The 15603-nt window shown below is 35.7% G+C and overlaps 1 pseudogene; it reads right to left on the bottom strand.

The window, feature by feature from the left end:
* Positions 1–13667: 13667 nt before the first annotated feature.
* LOC107519610 lies at positions 13668–15068 on the bottom strand (annotated as a pseudogene).
* Between the last annotated feature and the right edge of the window lie 535 nt (positions 15069–15603).

Genomic DNA, 15603 nt, shown 5'->3' on the forward strand with positions numbered 1-15603 from the left:
TCTTCAAAAAACTATTAGAGCTAATTAACAAATACAGAAAATTTTCAGAATATAAAAATCTCAAAGTCAGTTGTATTTCTGTATACTAGCAGTGATGATGTGACAAATTAAAAAAAAATGACTTTATATAGTATCAAAAATAGCTATTATACTAAGGAATAAACTTGAAGTTATAAGATATTTAAGAAATACACTGAAAACTACAAAGCATTGCTGAAATAAATTCTGCCCCTTAGTTCAGTGGGGTAAAAAACACTGATCAGTTTCAAATGTCGAAACATACTTGTGTTTTTTATACTGCTAGCTTATGATGTATTTTATTATATTTTATATATTTTATTTGAAAAACTTTCCACCAAAGTTGAAAGACTAGAAACAGTTCACCATGAACATTTTTGCCACATTCGATGAACCTTTTTCAATTTGTTTTTGATTGGTTACCGTACCATATAGAGTAAGCAGACACATTCTTTGCCCCTTAAATATTTCAGCATGCACACTCTTAGAATAAGAGTGTGCATGCTGAAATGCTATATTCTAAGAGTGTGCATGCTGAAATGCTATATGATCACAGTGTCGTCAAACCTAAGATACAGTCATTTCATAATAGCATCTAATATCTAGTTCATATTGAAATATGCTTTATTGTCCCAAAAATATGTTTGTACTTTTTTAAAAATCCAGAATTCAATCAATAGGGTTTCAGGCATTCTCTTTGACTAATATCTTTGTAGTTTTCTTTTAATTGAAAAAGACATTTTTATGATATTGATTTTTTGAGGATAAAACGTTAGTTTTTTTTTTACAATATACCACATTTTGGATTTTTTTTTCCATGGTGTTCTTTGACTAGTTTTCTTATTTATCATGTAAACTCCAAATTAAGACTGGAGGCTTTATTAGATTCAGATAAAACATTTGGAAGAATACTCCATGCATGAGAAGGTACATAATTTAGATTATCTCATATTAAAAATGTCATCACTTTAAGTGATGCCCACCTTATTTCTCCAAGGTCTGGGTCCAATTTCACTTTGGATTTATAACTACTTTGTAGGGTGATACTTTGATACCATGTTACTATTTTGCCCCTTCCCAACAATTCTTCACCTAGTGAATTTTAGCATCCAATGGTCATATCTGAATTACTTTGAGGGTTGTAAAACCTTGTCAGTTCTTATTCATTTTTTAGCTGGCATTCTACTGTAAAGAACTCTTCTTTTTGAGTACCATCGTGGCCTCATGATTTTAAAATATTTTTAAAATTAATTTTTAATATAAAAATTGATTTTAAATTTAACTTTTAGTTATGTGCTATGACCAATAAAATACTTTGCGTTAAAATATTCTTGGATTCAATAAGCTCATATTTTATTTAAAATTATTGTATTACATGATTGGCTTTTATTTTTTACATATCAATTTACCTAGTTTTATAATACGGATAAATTGGTTTCATTAACAGTTTGGAAATATCTCCTTTCTATTTCTGGAATAAGTTGTATAATAAGGAAATTGTTTAGTTCTTGAAAGTTCGTGGCATTCAAATGTAAAAATATCTAGGCAAGGATGTATATCGAGAGAAGTGATTATTTCAAATTCTTTAATTATTATTAATTTGTTTTTCTATTTTTATGCTACTCATTTCATCTTATATTCTTCCAGAACTTTGTTTCTTCTAAGTTTTCAAAGTTATCACTATACTTTTTAATCTGCTATGTCAGTAGTTAATTTCTTTCTTAGATTCGATATTTTGTTTATTTAATTTTCGAACAAATCTTTCCAAAGAGCAATGCCCAAGAGGCAGACTCTGAGAGTGTAGGGTACATAATTTTTGGAAGCACATTGAGATTAATACCCATAGAAGGGAAGGGAAGAAAACAGGGTTGGGGAGAGGGAGAAATCAGACCAATACAAGCTGGAATGGAAGCAAAACCTTGGTCAACCTGGAGGAAGTTCTGGAGCTAAAATGTCAGGGTTATCTCACCTTGGGTCAAATATTTGTGTCTTTATTCTACCTGGCCAAGTTAGTCACTGGTTGTGGGCTGATTAGAGAAGGCCACGGTCTGGCATAAGGGCATTCATCCTCAACTGAGGGTGGTGGTCTCAACAGGAGCTGACAGCTGGAGGCTTTCTCCTAATAACATTCATTTCCTTGGGAAGAGGAATCTAGGCATCTCCTGTCAAGTTCCCTCCAGTTGATTTCTGATTTCGATCACTCTGCCCTATTGTCGTGTTTTGTGTTTTCTTAATTTCTGTTATCTTTATTTTTCCTTCCTCGGTTCTTTGAATGTATTCATAGGTTCTTTTCTTAGCTTGAGTTGTATTCTTCCTTGAGTTCAATTCTTGATTCATTTATATTCAGTCTTGTTTGCTGATGAATACTTTTTAAAGCTAGAAGTTTTCTTATAAGAACTGCTTTTTATAATTCTGCAAAATTCTGTCATTATTTCTTGAAAACATTGTATTCCTAGTATTTATTCTTTTCCCCTCCTCTAGGGTTCTTAACTAAATATTGTTAACTCTCTTCCTTCATAGTTCTCACTTTTATTTCATAATTTTATCTTGGGTTTGAGTCTCAAAGACCGAAACTGGCACTGCTAAGGCAATGCTGAACAAGGAGTTCCTAGATTCTTCCTTCTCTTGTCAGATAGCTATGTGAATGCTCAGAGTAAGTATATGCTACCATTAAAGGCAGTAGTAGCTCTGCTCCTTGGCAGGTCAGCAGGATTCCACCACCTCCAGGAATACCTAAAGATGGAGACAAGCCAGGGCACGTCATTGTTACTCTGTCTTCTGTCTAAGCATGGTCCCAAACTACTTTGCTCTCCTTTTCTATTAAATTTATATCTGCTCTTACAGCAGAGCAAAGTACTTCTTGTTATTGTACTCTCTCCAAAGACTTCTGTTTCATATCTTTGTTTTCAAACCTAGTGGCCTATAATTTCTCATATTTGTCTTCAGCTCTGTGAGGGAAGTGGGGAGGAGGACAGGGAGAGAGATATGGTCCCAAGTAAACACTTAATCGCACCCTTTACTCTTTTATTGCTTACATTTAGAACTCTACAAGCTTGAGATTATGAGTGTTTGTGACCTGCAATATATTTTGTAGAATTAAAGTGAGGCTATCCTGAAGTCAGGCTATTTGTGGCTAAGCCCATAGTTGTCCAGTCATCATTTTGTTTTAGAGAGAGCCCAAACTGACAGGGAGACTAGAACTGAAAGGTCAACTGTGATTTGAAAGCCTCCTTCTAGAGTTCTTAGCTGGACTTTCAGGACAAAATAGATTTAGGACAAAGTGCTATGTGTTCTGTCTTTTAAAAGTGTCATAAATGAATTAACCGGTAATTGAAAATGAGTGGTTTCAGAGTTATATTATTAGTCTATAATATCAAACATGTCCTAGTCAGGGAAGGAGATAACAACTATGAAAACACCTTCTATTTATCATCTTTTGTATGAAGGCAAATTAGTGAATATACGGCCAAAATTATAAACTAACATTACTCGAAAGTGACTTTAGATTAAAAAAATGGAGGCTTTTTAAAAAGCCCGCAAGCACTTTCCTTTCAGCAAAATGTACTTTCTGAAATTCTAAATATAAGCAGTTCCATAGAGTTAAGGTCTATACCTATTTTTAAAAAAATTAAGCTTGCCAACTTCAAATTAGACAACGATGTAAGAGGTAATAAAATGGCATGTAAACGTGTGTCATTGGGACATCTCAAGATCATTTTCTATCTTCATTATTGATGATTAAGCTCTCCCATGCCTGTCTTCCTAAGTCTTCTTGGATTTTAATGGCATAGTGAAAAGAATATTGATGTTGGAATTAAACAGCACAGTGGTCAAATTCTGATTTTACCACTTAATCGTTTTGAGAAAGTAGAGTGCTCCTTACCTTTCATCAGTGAAAAGATAGTGAAGTTTCTCACCAGGTGGTATGTTTGGTGACTGCCTATAAAACTTGTAGAAAACAGATCTTTAATAAAGGTAGCTATTATTTTTATTTTTAGTAAACAGGAGAAAGTGTGGCAAAGGGAGGAGAAACTAAGTCATTATCAGGCAGGAACCTTGGAAAATTATAAAGGGTTCATAGAAGGAGATGAGTGGCACTTTGTCTAATACCTCCAGGAGCAATTTCCTCCAAAATCTCCCTCTACCAATGTCATAATAGGAAGTTCAAGTCTGTTCATAATCTGTTATTTTATTTTCAAATTTACTTTTGAAATTTCCCAATGCCAAATCTCTATTCCTGCTGACTGGCACTAATGAGAAGGTCTTTTTCTTGTCTTCCATGTTTAGGCCGACCTCCTGCGACCTTGTCCTGTCATCTCCACTCACCTTTCCCTGCCCTCCACCTGCTTCATTAAAAGGAGCAAACAGCAGAGTCCTCCTCACATTAGTTGAGAGCTGCCTCTCTCTATTTTTTCCCTCTCTTTAATCCCCCCCACTTTCGACCCCCGTTTTCCCCCAAGAGCTGGATATCTGAAGGTGGGTCATCTCCCCCACACACTCTGGGGGCCAGTCCCAGGATCTATGGCTCCACCTGGGGTGGGAACCCAAGACCTTCTGTGTGTAAAGCAGATATGCTAACCACTACACTGTGGAGCCACCGCCTGCCTCTCTTGTTTTTGAATTTCATATTGTATATACTGCCTTTCATTGTAATTTAACTGCATTAGGAGTATTACTTGGCTTTTCAATAAGAGTGTTTCCTCAAGATAGTAATTATATTGTTATATTTCTTGTGTTCAACCAAGACACTAATATCTGTTATTTATGTTCCTTAGAGAATTCTATGGAAGGGGTCTGTGGGTTCAATTACCCCTTCATTGATAGTTTTGATAATGCATATAAGGAATTAAGACTTTCTTATCAAAAAAACCACATGGGTCTGCAGTTCTCTCAGCTATTTCTGCCTCAAATAGCATTTTCTCCAAGTGATTATTTCACTGTAAATCATCCTATTTCAGGAGCGCCCCCTATTGGGCAAACGACTGTGGTTATATATGCTACCTGAAATTTAGAGACACTTTCTCAATACCAAAGTTTCAGTTCACAAGCAAATACAGGATTCTTGAAGCAATGATACAACTCCAATGTAAATTAGTAATGTTTTTTTTTCCTCCTTATAATCCCACTATGCTTCAATGGCTCTTGATGACTTTTTAAATAGAACACTGTTCAAATCATGTCTTTGAAACACATGGATTCCTATCCTTGTTATTTTCTTGGCTTCAAAATTTGACTCATGTAGAGCCAGGATTCCAGTCTTACACTGCACTTTTAGTCTCCTAGGACTGTGTAGTCAATTAAGCTATTCTTCCAAGAGTGCTAAATACTCATTAACATTATTAATCATTTTAAACATAGCAGTGGTTTGATTTCCTCTGGGAAATGCCATGTACTGTTTTGGGGTGTTTCTCATACCAGGTCTACTACAAAAATCTTTCCTAAGGCCATATCCTTCAGCTCCATTTTCAAATGTGCCAAAGCTATAACATGCTTTTTAATGGAATAATGACTTTGGGTTTTAGGTATGGTTTCATGGCTTCATAAATCACATGAGACCCAACATCTAAATATGGTACCCTTTTAAAAGATGGTATTTTTAATTACAGAAGCATAAAAATGCTCAGGGACTAGCACTAGATTACATCAGGAAATAAGATATACCATTGCTCATAGCAAACACTCATTCAGTCCTTCATACCATCCTCATTTTACTAACAAGATAAATGAAGCCCAGAGAAATTAAGTAGTTGACCCTCGGTCACCCAACTATAAACGGCAGAGCCACAATTCAAACCCTAAGGCACTGTGGACCCAAAATTATTTCTCTTGAAAAAAGGCTGGAAGAGAGCCATCTGTTCATGAGATAAGTTGCTGACATTAAGATAACTCTAACATGTATTACACAAAGGTAGCATTGAGGCTTTCAGACTACCTCAAACTTAGAGCGGAGACTTTAAGGAGTTATTCTTCTAGGGGGAACTGACTTAATTGAAAAATCTTGTTCATGGTCCTGCCTCGAAACTTTCAATAAACATATTTGGATATGCCAGGGGACTGTGGTAGGTATTAAGTTTTTCTTGTACTTACACTTAACTAGAGGTGGGGTTGAGTAATTAATTATATGACTCCTGCAACTCCTTCACACTCAGCATCAAATTAGCACAAGTCTTACTTCTCACTAATGCTCTTATTCAAATCTTAGGGTGTGCAGAGTTTTATAGATAATTTGTTTTTTAACATCTTATTTTTGTGTTTGTTTATTATATTAGTTTAGGGGATCATGGTAATTAGAGTAACTTTTCGTCACTCATTGTCCCTACTGTAAGTTATAGGAATGTTAAAAATATTACATAATACCATCCAGCTACTAAAAGATTGAGGTGGATAAGTACACACCCTACCACCACTACTGCCACCAGTACTACTACCTCCACTTCTGCTATTGTTGTTACTAATAGAGAGCACTTATATGGCATTTGTTTTGAGTTAAGTGATGTTTTAAGCACTTCACATATATTAACTTAATCTATAGGCTTTCTCTGAAAGGACGTGCAAGAAACCGGTCATTGTGGTTCCTCTGGGAAGGAAATCTAGGGCAACTAGATTCTGTCTTAGGGACTTAGTTTTCACCGTATCTTTTTATATTGGTTTGAAATTAACATTGTATTGTATTTAATATTAATAATTATTTTAAAATAATTTTAATATAATCACTTCATTAATATTAAAATAATATAAATAAACAACATAGCTAAGTAGAAAAACAGCAAGCAGTGCACTATGTCTGCAATTTTTTAAAAAGAAATGTACTATGGTCAATACTCAAAAGCTTAGCTAAAATCGTCTCCCTTCAAGAAAGGACTAACAACCCAAGTATAAGGAGAGAGGTTAGCTGACAGCTCTCCAACGAGGTATTCCAGCTAAGGTCATTCTCTTTTCCTTGCTCTGTGTTGATGATTGAGTGAGGTAGCGGAATAAGGGCCAGGCCACTTTCCCTCAATGTCAAACTCCCCTAACCTTTGCTCCAGAATTCCCCACTGGGTTTGAGAGTGACTGTTAGGTCTGTGTGGCAGTCTAACAGGTCCCTCTGTCTAATCCTGTGTCTTATTATTTTTTTCTGCAAGTTTTCCTCCTAATTGGGTTTCAGTTTCTGCTTGCCAAAGAACTGAACCAGCATGTACATCCATGAGAATGAAATGTAAGAAAAATTCTCTACCCTCTTAGGCTATCTGGCTGGGTTTAAGAATTAAACTGACATAAAACAGATTAACAGGAGAAAGGAGTACAAGTTTTGTTAATTTTTTGCATGTGTGGGGGCCTTCATAAGGAAATGAAGACCTGAAGAAGTGACCAGAGCAGGAAGGTTTTATACCTTTAGACCAAAAAAATATAACTGTGAGGAAGCAATAAGATAAAGAATTCTGGGAAAGGGGTAGTAAATTATAGGGAAGTGGTGAGATGTTTTTGGGTTTTGGGGTGGACAGAACTTGTGGAAGATGAGGATTGTTTTAGTGATTTTCTTTGCACAGATGCATTTCAGTGACGATTTCCAGTCTCTGGTGATAAGGACTTTCTTCTCTTCCTTGTACAGAGAGAACATCTGTACACTCATGGGAAGTTTTCATGGACTGTTTTTAGGTAGAAAAGGGTAGGTTCAGAGAGCCCTCCCTGTATCTGCTGTTTCTCAAATGTCTTTAGCTCAAAAGAATATGCCAAAGTCTTGAACTCCTTCAAGGACAAGAATGGGACTGAAAGAAAATACAGGTAATTCCTCCCCTTCCTTAAAATGTGTTACTTTATTTTTTTTTCTTCTGCAATTTTTTTTTCTTCTGCAATTTTTATTTTAATTGTGCATGGTTTAAATTCATGCACATTGTTTAACTGTGTATATAAAGAGTCAACCAGTTCCAAGGACTTGCTAAGATCAACAGAAGTCTCTAGTCCTTCTACTTTGTTTTCCTTTCCCCAGAGGCCAACACTTTCAATGCTTTAAGTTGATTTTTAAAATTTTAGCCTCCAAATTGCTAATTAACCTGTTCGTATTGCTGCTTCTTGGTTTTTTATGTTAGACTTTATTAGCTTTCTTCTATGAAAGATAAGGGTTTAGCTCTCCTCTCTTTTCCTTGCTCCACTGCATGAGCACCCTCCAAGTCTTTCGATATTTTAAATACCACTATATCATAATATTGGTTGGATGACTGTGAAAATGTCATTCACTGTACAATCATGTACAAAATAATAATTTTCATTTTTTTGTCATTTTCTGTTTTTCTGAAGTTGATTTTTCTTTTCTTTTTTTGTTTTTTAATTGGTGGCATTTCCATGCTGTTGGGGAGTCAGTATGGACTAATGGTTACAAACAAGTCTCTGGAGTCAAATTGCCTGGGTTTCAGCCCCAGTGCTACTTCTTTCCTGCTGTTTGAACTTGAGCTAGCTAGCTGATTGGCTATGCCTTCTTTTTCTGTAAAACAGGGACAATTACATACATCCATTGCATAAGGTTCATATTTAAAGTGTTAGAAGAGTGCTTGCCCACATAATAAGCATACCATAACTGTTATCTATTGTTAATCATTAATCCAACCCCAAATAATTTGCCCGAATATGTTGCTCAAATCAGGGAATTTATCTATTTCATCTTTGGGGATGTGTCTCTCAGATACTTCCAACTTGTACCATGGAGGAATGTTTGCCCTCTCCATCTAGGAGGGACAGGGCCCACTCTTATTCAGAATTTTCTTTTATCTTTTTTTAAATTAAGATTATTGAGGTGACATTAGTTAACAAAATTATATAGGTTTCAAGTGTACAATTCACTAATATATCACCTATATAATGTATTGTGTGTTCATCACCCAAAGTCGAATCTCCTTCTGTCACCATATATTTGAACCTCTTTACCCTTATCTACCTCCTTCCCTCCCCCCTTTCCCTCTAGTAATCACTAAATCATTGTCTGTGTCTGTGACTTTTTGTCTTGTTTGTTGTTCTCAGTTTTGTATCCTATGTGTGAATGAAATCATATGATACTCAACTTTTTCTGTCTGATTTATTTCACTTGGCATGATAATCTCAAGATCTATCCATGTTGTCACAAATGGCAGTATTTCATCTTTTCTGATGGCTAAGTAATATTCCATTGTATATATGTACCACTTTTTATGTAATCATCTATCAAAAGGCACTTCAGTTGTTTTCATCTCTTGGCCACCGTATATAATGCTGCAATGAACACGGATGCATATATCTCTATGGATAAATGTTTTCAAATTTTTTGGGTAGACAACCAGAGAGGAATTGCTGGGTCATATGGTAGTTCTATTCTTAAGTTTTCGAGGAACCTCCATACGGTTTTCCATATTCCCACCAGCAGTGTATGAGGTTTCCTTTTTCCTCACAAACTCTATATCACTTGTTTTTTGTCTTGTTGATAATAGCCATTCTATAATATTCTGTTATCTTCATCTTCCCGTGCTCCTTGTTTTCATCTCTTAACTTCTGGACTCCCATGCCTCACTCGTTGTTGGTTTATGCCTTTATTTTAATGGAGCATATCTATAGCTTCCTAAGAAAGAGTTTTTTTGGAAGGTGATTTTTAAAAAAGAAATTGCACATCTAAAAAATGTCTATAGTCTATCCTTACACCAATTAATAGTTTGGTTGGATATAGAATTCAAAAATAAAAGTAATTTATCTTCAGAATTGGAAAGGCATTCTCTCATTGTCTTTTTGTTTCCAGGACGGCTGTTGAGAGGTCTGAAGCTATTCTAATTTGTGACCCTTACATATGACCTATTTTTCTCCCTTCTGTAGAATACTACGGGTCCCGCTCTTTGACCCTGGTATTTTGAAATTTAATGGTGAAGTGTTTAAATTAAAAATAAAAATCATAGGTTTCTTCTATGACATATAACTCACTTTATGCATCATTTCTCCTAAGAACTCAGCAGATCAGCTTCCTGGCTGAAAAATATGTCTCACAAAGCACAGCATGCAGAGATGGCAATGTATTCTTAGGAAAACTCATCATGAGTGATAGTGGGTTTTTTTTAGATACCTTTAAATAATACAGACAATTTAAATTATATATTTAGTTAAAAAAATGATGAACAAATTATACACACTAAATATATTCAGTTATTTATATATTACTTATACCTCAGTAAAACCGTTAAAAAGATTTAGGGATTTGGGGTTAACTTTAGGTCAGACTCAATTTGATTGTCACTGTTTCTGTCTTGAAGGTGACTGACAGTCTGCATAAAGACTGTAAGTTCCTACTCTGCCTTTTTTGTCATTACTTTCTTGTATTTGGATTATAGTAGTCCTCCCTTAATTGCAGTTTCACTTCTCATGGTTTTAGTTACCACAGTCCAAAAATATTAAATTGAAAATTCCAGAAATAAGTAATTCATAAGTTTTAAGTTGTGATTTGTTCTGTGGAGCCTGATGAAATCTTGTGTCTTCAGCTTGGGACATGAACCATCCCTTTGTTCAGTGTATCTGCACTGTATATGCTACCAGCCTGTTGGTCACTTAGTGCCTCAGTGCATGATAAAGTCCTTAGTTAAGATGGAAAAGGCATTAAGTTTATGAGTGAGAGATATAAGAAGAAAATGTGTTGCTACCGACGACAACATTGGAAAGCATTGAATCTACGTGGGGACTTCAGCAAGGGATCCCCTTAAACAAGTGGACATCAAGCCATTTACTGTAACTAAGAGATGGTTACATAGATTCAGAAATAGGCACAAGAAGAGGGATGAGTACAATACAATAAAATATTTGAGAGAGATATTCTCACCATATTCATGTAACTTTTTTTACAGTATATTGTTATAATTACCCCATCTTATTACTTACTGTTAATCTCTTACTTTGCCTAATTTATACATTAAACTTTATCTTGGATATGTATATATGTAGGCATAGGAAAAAAAACAATATATATAGGGTTCGGTGCTATCTGCAGTTTCAGACATCCACTCAGGGTCCTGAAGATTTCTTTCATGAGTAAGGGAGAACTACTATATCTTCATTTGAATTTTCTTGGAAATAAATGTTTTGAAATCATTTTCCATTGATTTACATTTGCTTAACAAGGCACACATAAACTGCAGAAAATTTCAATAAACTGAGAGTGTCACTACTAATTTGATGGACTATCTAGCATAATGAGGTAGGTAACAATGTCAACCTGAATATTAAATATTAGTATGCCTCTTCTAAAAATAAAAATGTAAATAAAATTCTAATATTCCTTTCCCTGTATTTTATTGGATTATTTTGCACATATTCAAGGTCAAACACCTCACTTGGAAGATAAGCGTGCTAGACTATTCCATTCTTTTGGGATATAATTATTGTGGATTCCCAACAAAGTACAATATTTCTGATATGTGCATGTTATTATCATGCCTCTATTTTCTTTCTCAAACTGTTATGTTTTGTCTCAGATCCATATACCTGATATATTTACAATTTATGAAGTTTTTGTTTTTTAAGAGAAATTAACACATATAATGAATCTTATGGGACATAGGCACTATGCTAGTGTGGTAAAGTAGTTTTTTTTAAAAAAAAAACTTGAGGGTAAATTAAAGTCACTTTGAGATTTTTAAAATGCATTTTCAGATTCAGTATGTCTGTGTTGGGGCCTGTGATTCTGCATTTCAAATAAGCTCCCAGGTGACAGTGATGATGTTGCCTTATGAAACACACTTTGAGTTCTATGGCAAAGTTGTGATGCAAAGATGTACATATTCTGGTCTCAGCCTTAAGGGATTTATACTATAGTCAGGAATGAGCCTGGATCTGAGTAATCAAACACCCCAGATCTATGTAAATGTAATATAGCTCTCCATTTTATAATGTTTGCATAGTCCTATTCTTCTCAAATTCTCCATATTTTCTCTTTTACAGTAACAGCATATGCCATGCATTTTAAAACTCACTTGTACTCCATGAGTATACTCTTCCTGAGGCTTTTGCCTTTGAGGAATTAATGTTCACTCTATTACTTTAACATATGTTAATGTATATTAATGTCTAATTCCTTTCAGATATTATACTAAAATTTATACCAGGTGAGTAAAAATTAGTTACTTGCTCATCTTAAATTTTTCAAAGAGTTATATATTATCACATGACACAAGCCAAAAAATGTGTGCAAAAGAAGAAATTCTAAAGAGGGAGAAAATGCTGAAAATAGATTATGAAATAGTTCTAGGAGTTGGGGCAAATCTGCTGTGCAGTTCCACGATTGATTAAATTACTCAGGAACTATATTCATAACAGACCCAGAGAGTAAACATTTCCTGAATGAGCAGGATTATGGGCCTGATACACAAAGAACAAAGGATGCAAGAAAAGAGCTCCGTTAACCTCAAAATGGACTCATGAAAAGATTAATCATTAGTGATAAATGTTCATGGTTCCCAAAGAGCTGAACGTGTTATGCTATTTTGAGCAAATTCCATCCATCACTGTTGACCCATAATAGCTATCCATTTATTATGTTGACTGGTAAGAAGCTGCCCCTGATGAGGTCAGCTTATGACTGACTTGCTTAGCTCTAAATTGCCACAGTTGCTGTCACACCATTGCTATCACCAAGCATCCTTCCCTTCACCATAACTGCCGACACACAAACACATTCACTTTTTCATTCTAAAGTGGAAAAAAATATATAGAGTCATGATTCTTTCTCTCAAAGTCTACCTGCCAAATTTAACTGAGCGATTAAAATATAGGCTTTCAAGTCTAATCAATTATTGAACATTGATTGGGTACTGACTTTATAGATGCACTCTTTAGGTCCCTTGGGGAATATAAAGATGAATAATGCTTTGTTTACATCTTTACAGAGCTTACAATCCAGTTGTTCTGATTATACATAGCCTTCGAAAAACTCCCTATGAGCAATTGACCAAAACCTTTGTGTTTTCTTACCTAGAAAAAGTGACTGGCAAATAGTAGGTGACCAAAATGTGGTCACCTGAAGAATGACAATGATACAAGAACAAAGTTTCTCAAACTGAATCCACAAGTTTGCTTCAAGAATATATATATATATATATAATTTTATAGATATATGATAACCATACACTTGAAAAATTGGTATCTGGTTTTATGTTTGCATGTATTTAATCAAGTATAATTAAATGATTTAAAGTAATATTAGGGATCCTCAGAAATATCCTTATAATGGAAAAAAATATTCAATGCTACATATGGATCTATTTGAATTCTCTTTCAAACAAACAGAAAAATATTTTTAAAAGGATAGAATAAGGGAAATCTAAATAATTACTGGATAGTTGATGATCTTAAGAAACTAACTTTTTAAAAGTTTGTTGTAATTTTTCAATTTGATATCCTGATTAAAATAAGCAGTAAGAAAATTATGCTTTACAAATATTGCATTGTTGCTACATTATTATAATATGGCTTTACATTGATTGCATGTAGAGAAAAAATAACAGTGGAATTAAGGCAATAACCACATGTGCAAACCAAGCACAATACTCTGCAATGGCCCCTAATAAGAAGCTCTTTTGGTTAAGTGATGGTGATATTGCTGCATGCAGGTCAGTCACTACTTTGAAAGATAAGCTTTGACTAGCTTTATTTATTTTAAAAAATCCCTCCTATTGGCCAACAAATGCCAGGAGAAGCCTTCGGAAATCTCTGTTCATGTCACTTAACAATCATTATGCCCTGGGTCTTCTGATACATCTGATAGAACATCTATTTATTTGTACAAGATCAGTCTCACTTCGAGTGACCACAAGCCTGACCAGGGGTGGAGTCACCTGTACTGGTACCTTTAATAGAATAGTAGAGCCTCTCAACAAAGAAGGCAGAGCAGTTCCAGGGCACACTGCAAGATGATCTTCAAACCACTTTCAACATTTCCGAAAACTCACAGCTGACACTGCTTAACAAATCTCTATTAGCCATCCTGGAATAGGTCTCCATGGTAGCTTTCAGCTGAAGAAAGCTTCTACCGGCAAGAAACATGTTAAAGTTAGATTCACCTGTCCCCAGTCTCCCCTTGCCAGCTTGAGAGAGATGCTGAGCATCTTCCTGAGCCAATTGGTGGTTAACATCCTGGTTTGTGCCATGATTTCCCTGGCACATGGATACAACTAAATGTTCAAAGTGCCCTGATGTATCTGAACTAATGTCCTTTTCAAGGTCTCGTTTAAATTCTAATTAATAGCATCTGATGATTTCTCGGATTTCCTGATTAGTTCTTGTGCATAAAATTTCAATCAATACTCGTTCCTGAGTTCCTGCTTCTTTCATTGCATTCTGTAAACTCCACGTATCAGAATATGCAGTGGACATGAACAGGGGATGGATTAATTCTTTCATATTCCCACTTAACTCTGATTTGAAATCTTTGATTAAATCTTTATCATTCATGGTCTTAAAAGCTACTTGAATTTTTTGCCTGTGATCATTGGAACGGTTGGACACAACATCCACAATTGCCTCTTCGTCTGTCCCAAAACCCTTCATTGCTTTGTGAAGAATTGCCACGCCTCTCACAGCATCGAAGTTGGCAGCTGGTTAGATTGTTCCTTGAACTCCCTGAGTCATCTCAGCAGGCTGGCTAGCATTATGGACCTTGTCCTCCAAGATACTGAGAAGGCATCTCTCCTCCAGGAAAGCCACCAGATAGTGCTAGGTCACCTCCATAAGAACAGGGCGGGGAGGGAGTGGCTGTGGATAGCCAGAAAAGCCGGCTCCAGCTGGTGAGGTTCCAAACCCTTAGACTGGAGGAACTCTGGGATAGGAAGAGCTCCCTCTGCCTGTGGGGCACCAGGATAGCCTCCAGGGGCTGGATAACTGCCAGAGACAGAATAGACTCTAGCTCCTAGGTAGCTACTACTTGGCACTGGTGGGTAGGCACCTCCTCCCATTGGAGGAAAGCCACTAGGATAAGGATACTGACCAGGAAGGGGAAAAGATGACTCCTGACCTGCAGAAGGAAACCCAGGGAAAGGTGGGTAGCCTGTGGGAGAATAGCCTGGGTATGCCATTCTGACACCAGAGAGCAGCGCCACCAAGAAATTGTAATTTTTAGGTGTAATTTTTTTCTTTTTTTAATGAATTATTTAAAAAATATGTACCAAAATAGTTAAGAAATGAGATAATAAGACGTCTAAGATTTGTTCTGAAAAAATCCAGGGAGTGGTTGCTAATATGTGAACATATAGATTGTGGTAGGTAGAATAGCGGCTCCCTAAAGATGTCCATGTCCTAATTCCCAGAAGTTAAGGTAGTGGATGGAATTAAGATTGCTAATCAGTTGACCTTAAATAAGGAGATTATTCTAAATTAACCACGTGGGCCCAATATAATACAAGCGTCCTCATACGAGGAAGAGGGAAGCAAAGGCAGAATCAGTGATGTGATATGAGGAAGACTTGACTGGTCATTGCTAGCTTAAAGATGGAAGAAAGCCACAAACCAAAGAATGCAGACAGCCTCTAGAAACTGGAAGAGGCAAGGAAATGGATTCTCCTCTAGGTCTTCAAAGAAGGAACTCAGTCTAACTGACACCATGATTTTAGC

The sequence above is a fragment of the Rousettus aegyptiacus genome, unplaced genomic scaffold (assembly GCF_014176215.1).
Source record: "Rousettus aegyptiacus isolate mRouAeg1 unplaced genomic scaffold, mRouAeg1.p scaffold_m13_p_4, whole genome shotgun sequence".
NCBI lineage: Eukaryota > Metazoa > Chordata > Mammalia > Chiroptera > Pteropodidae > Rousettus > Rousettus aegyptiacus.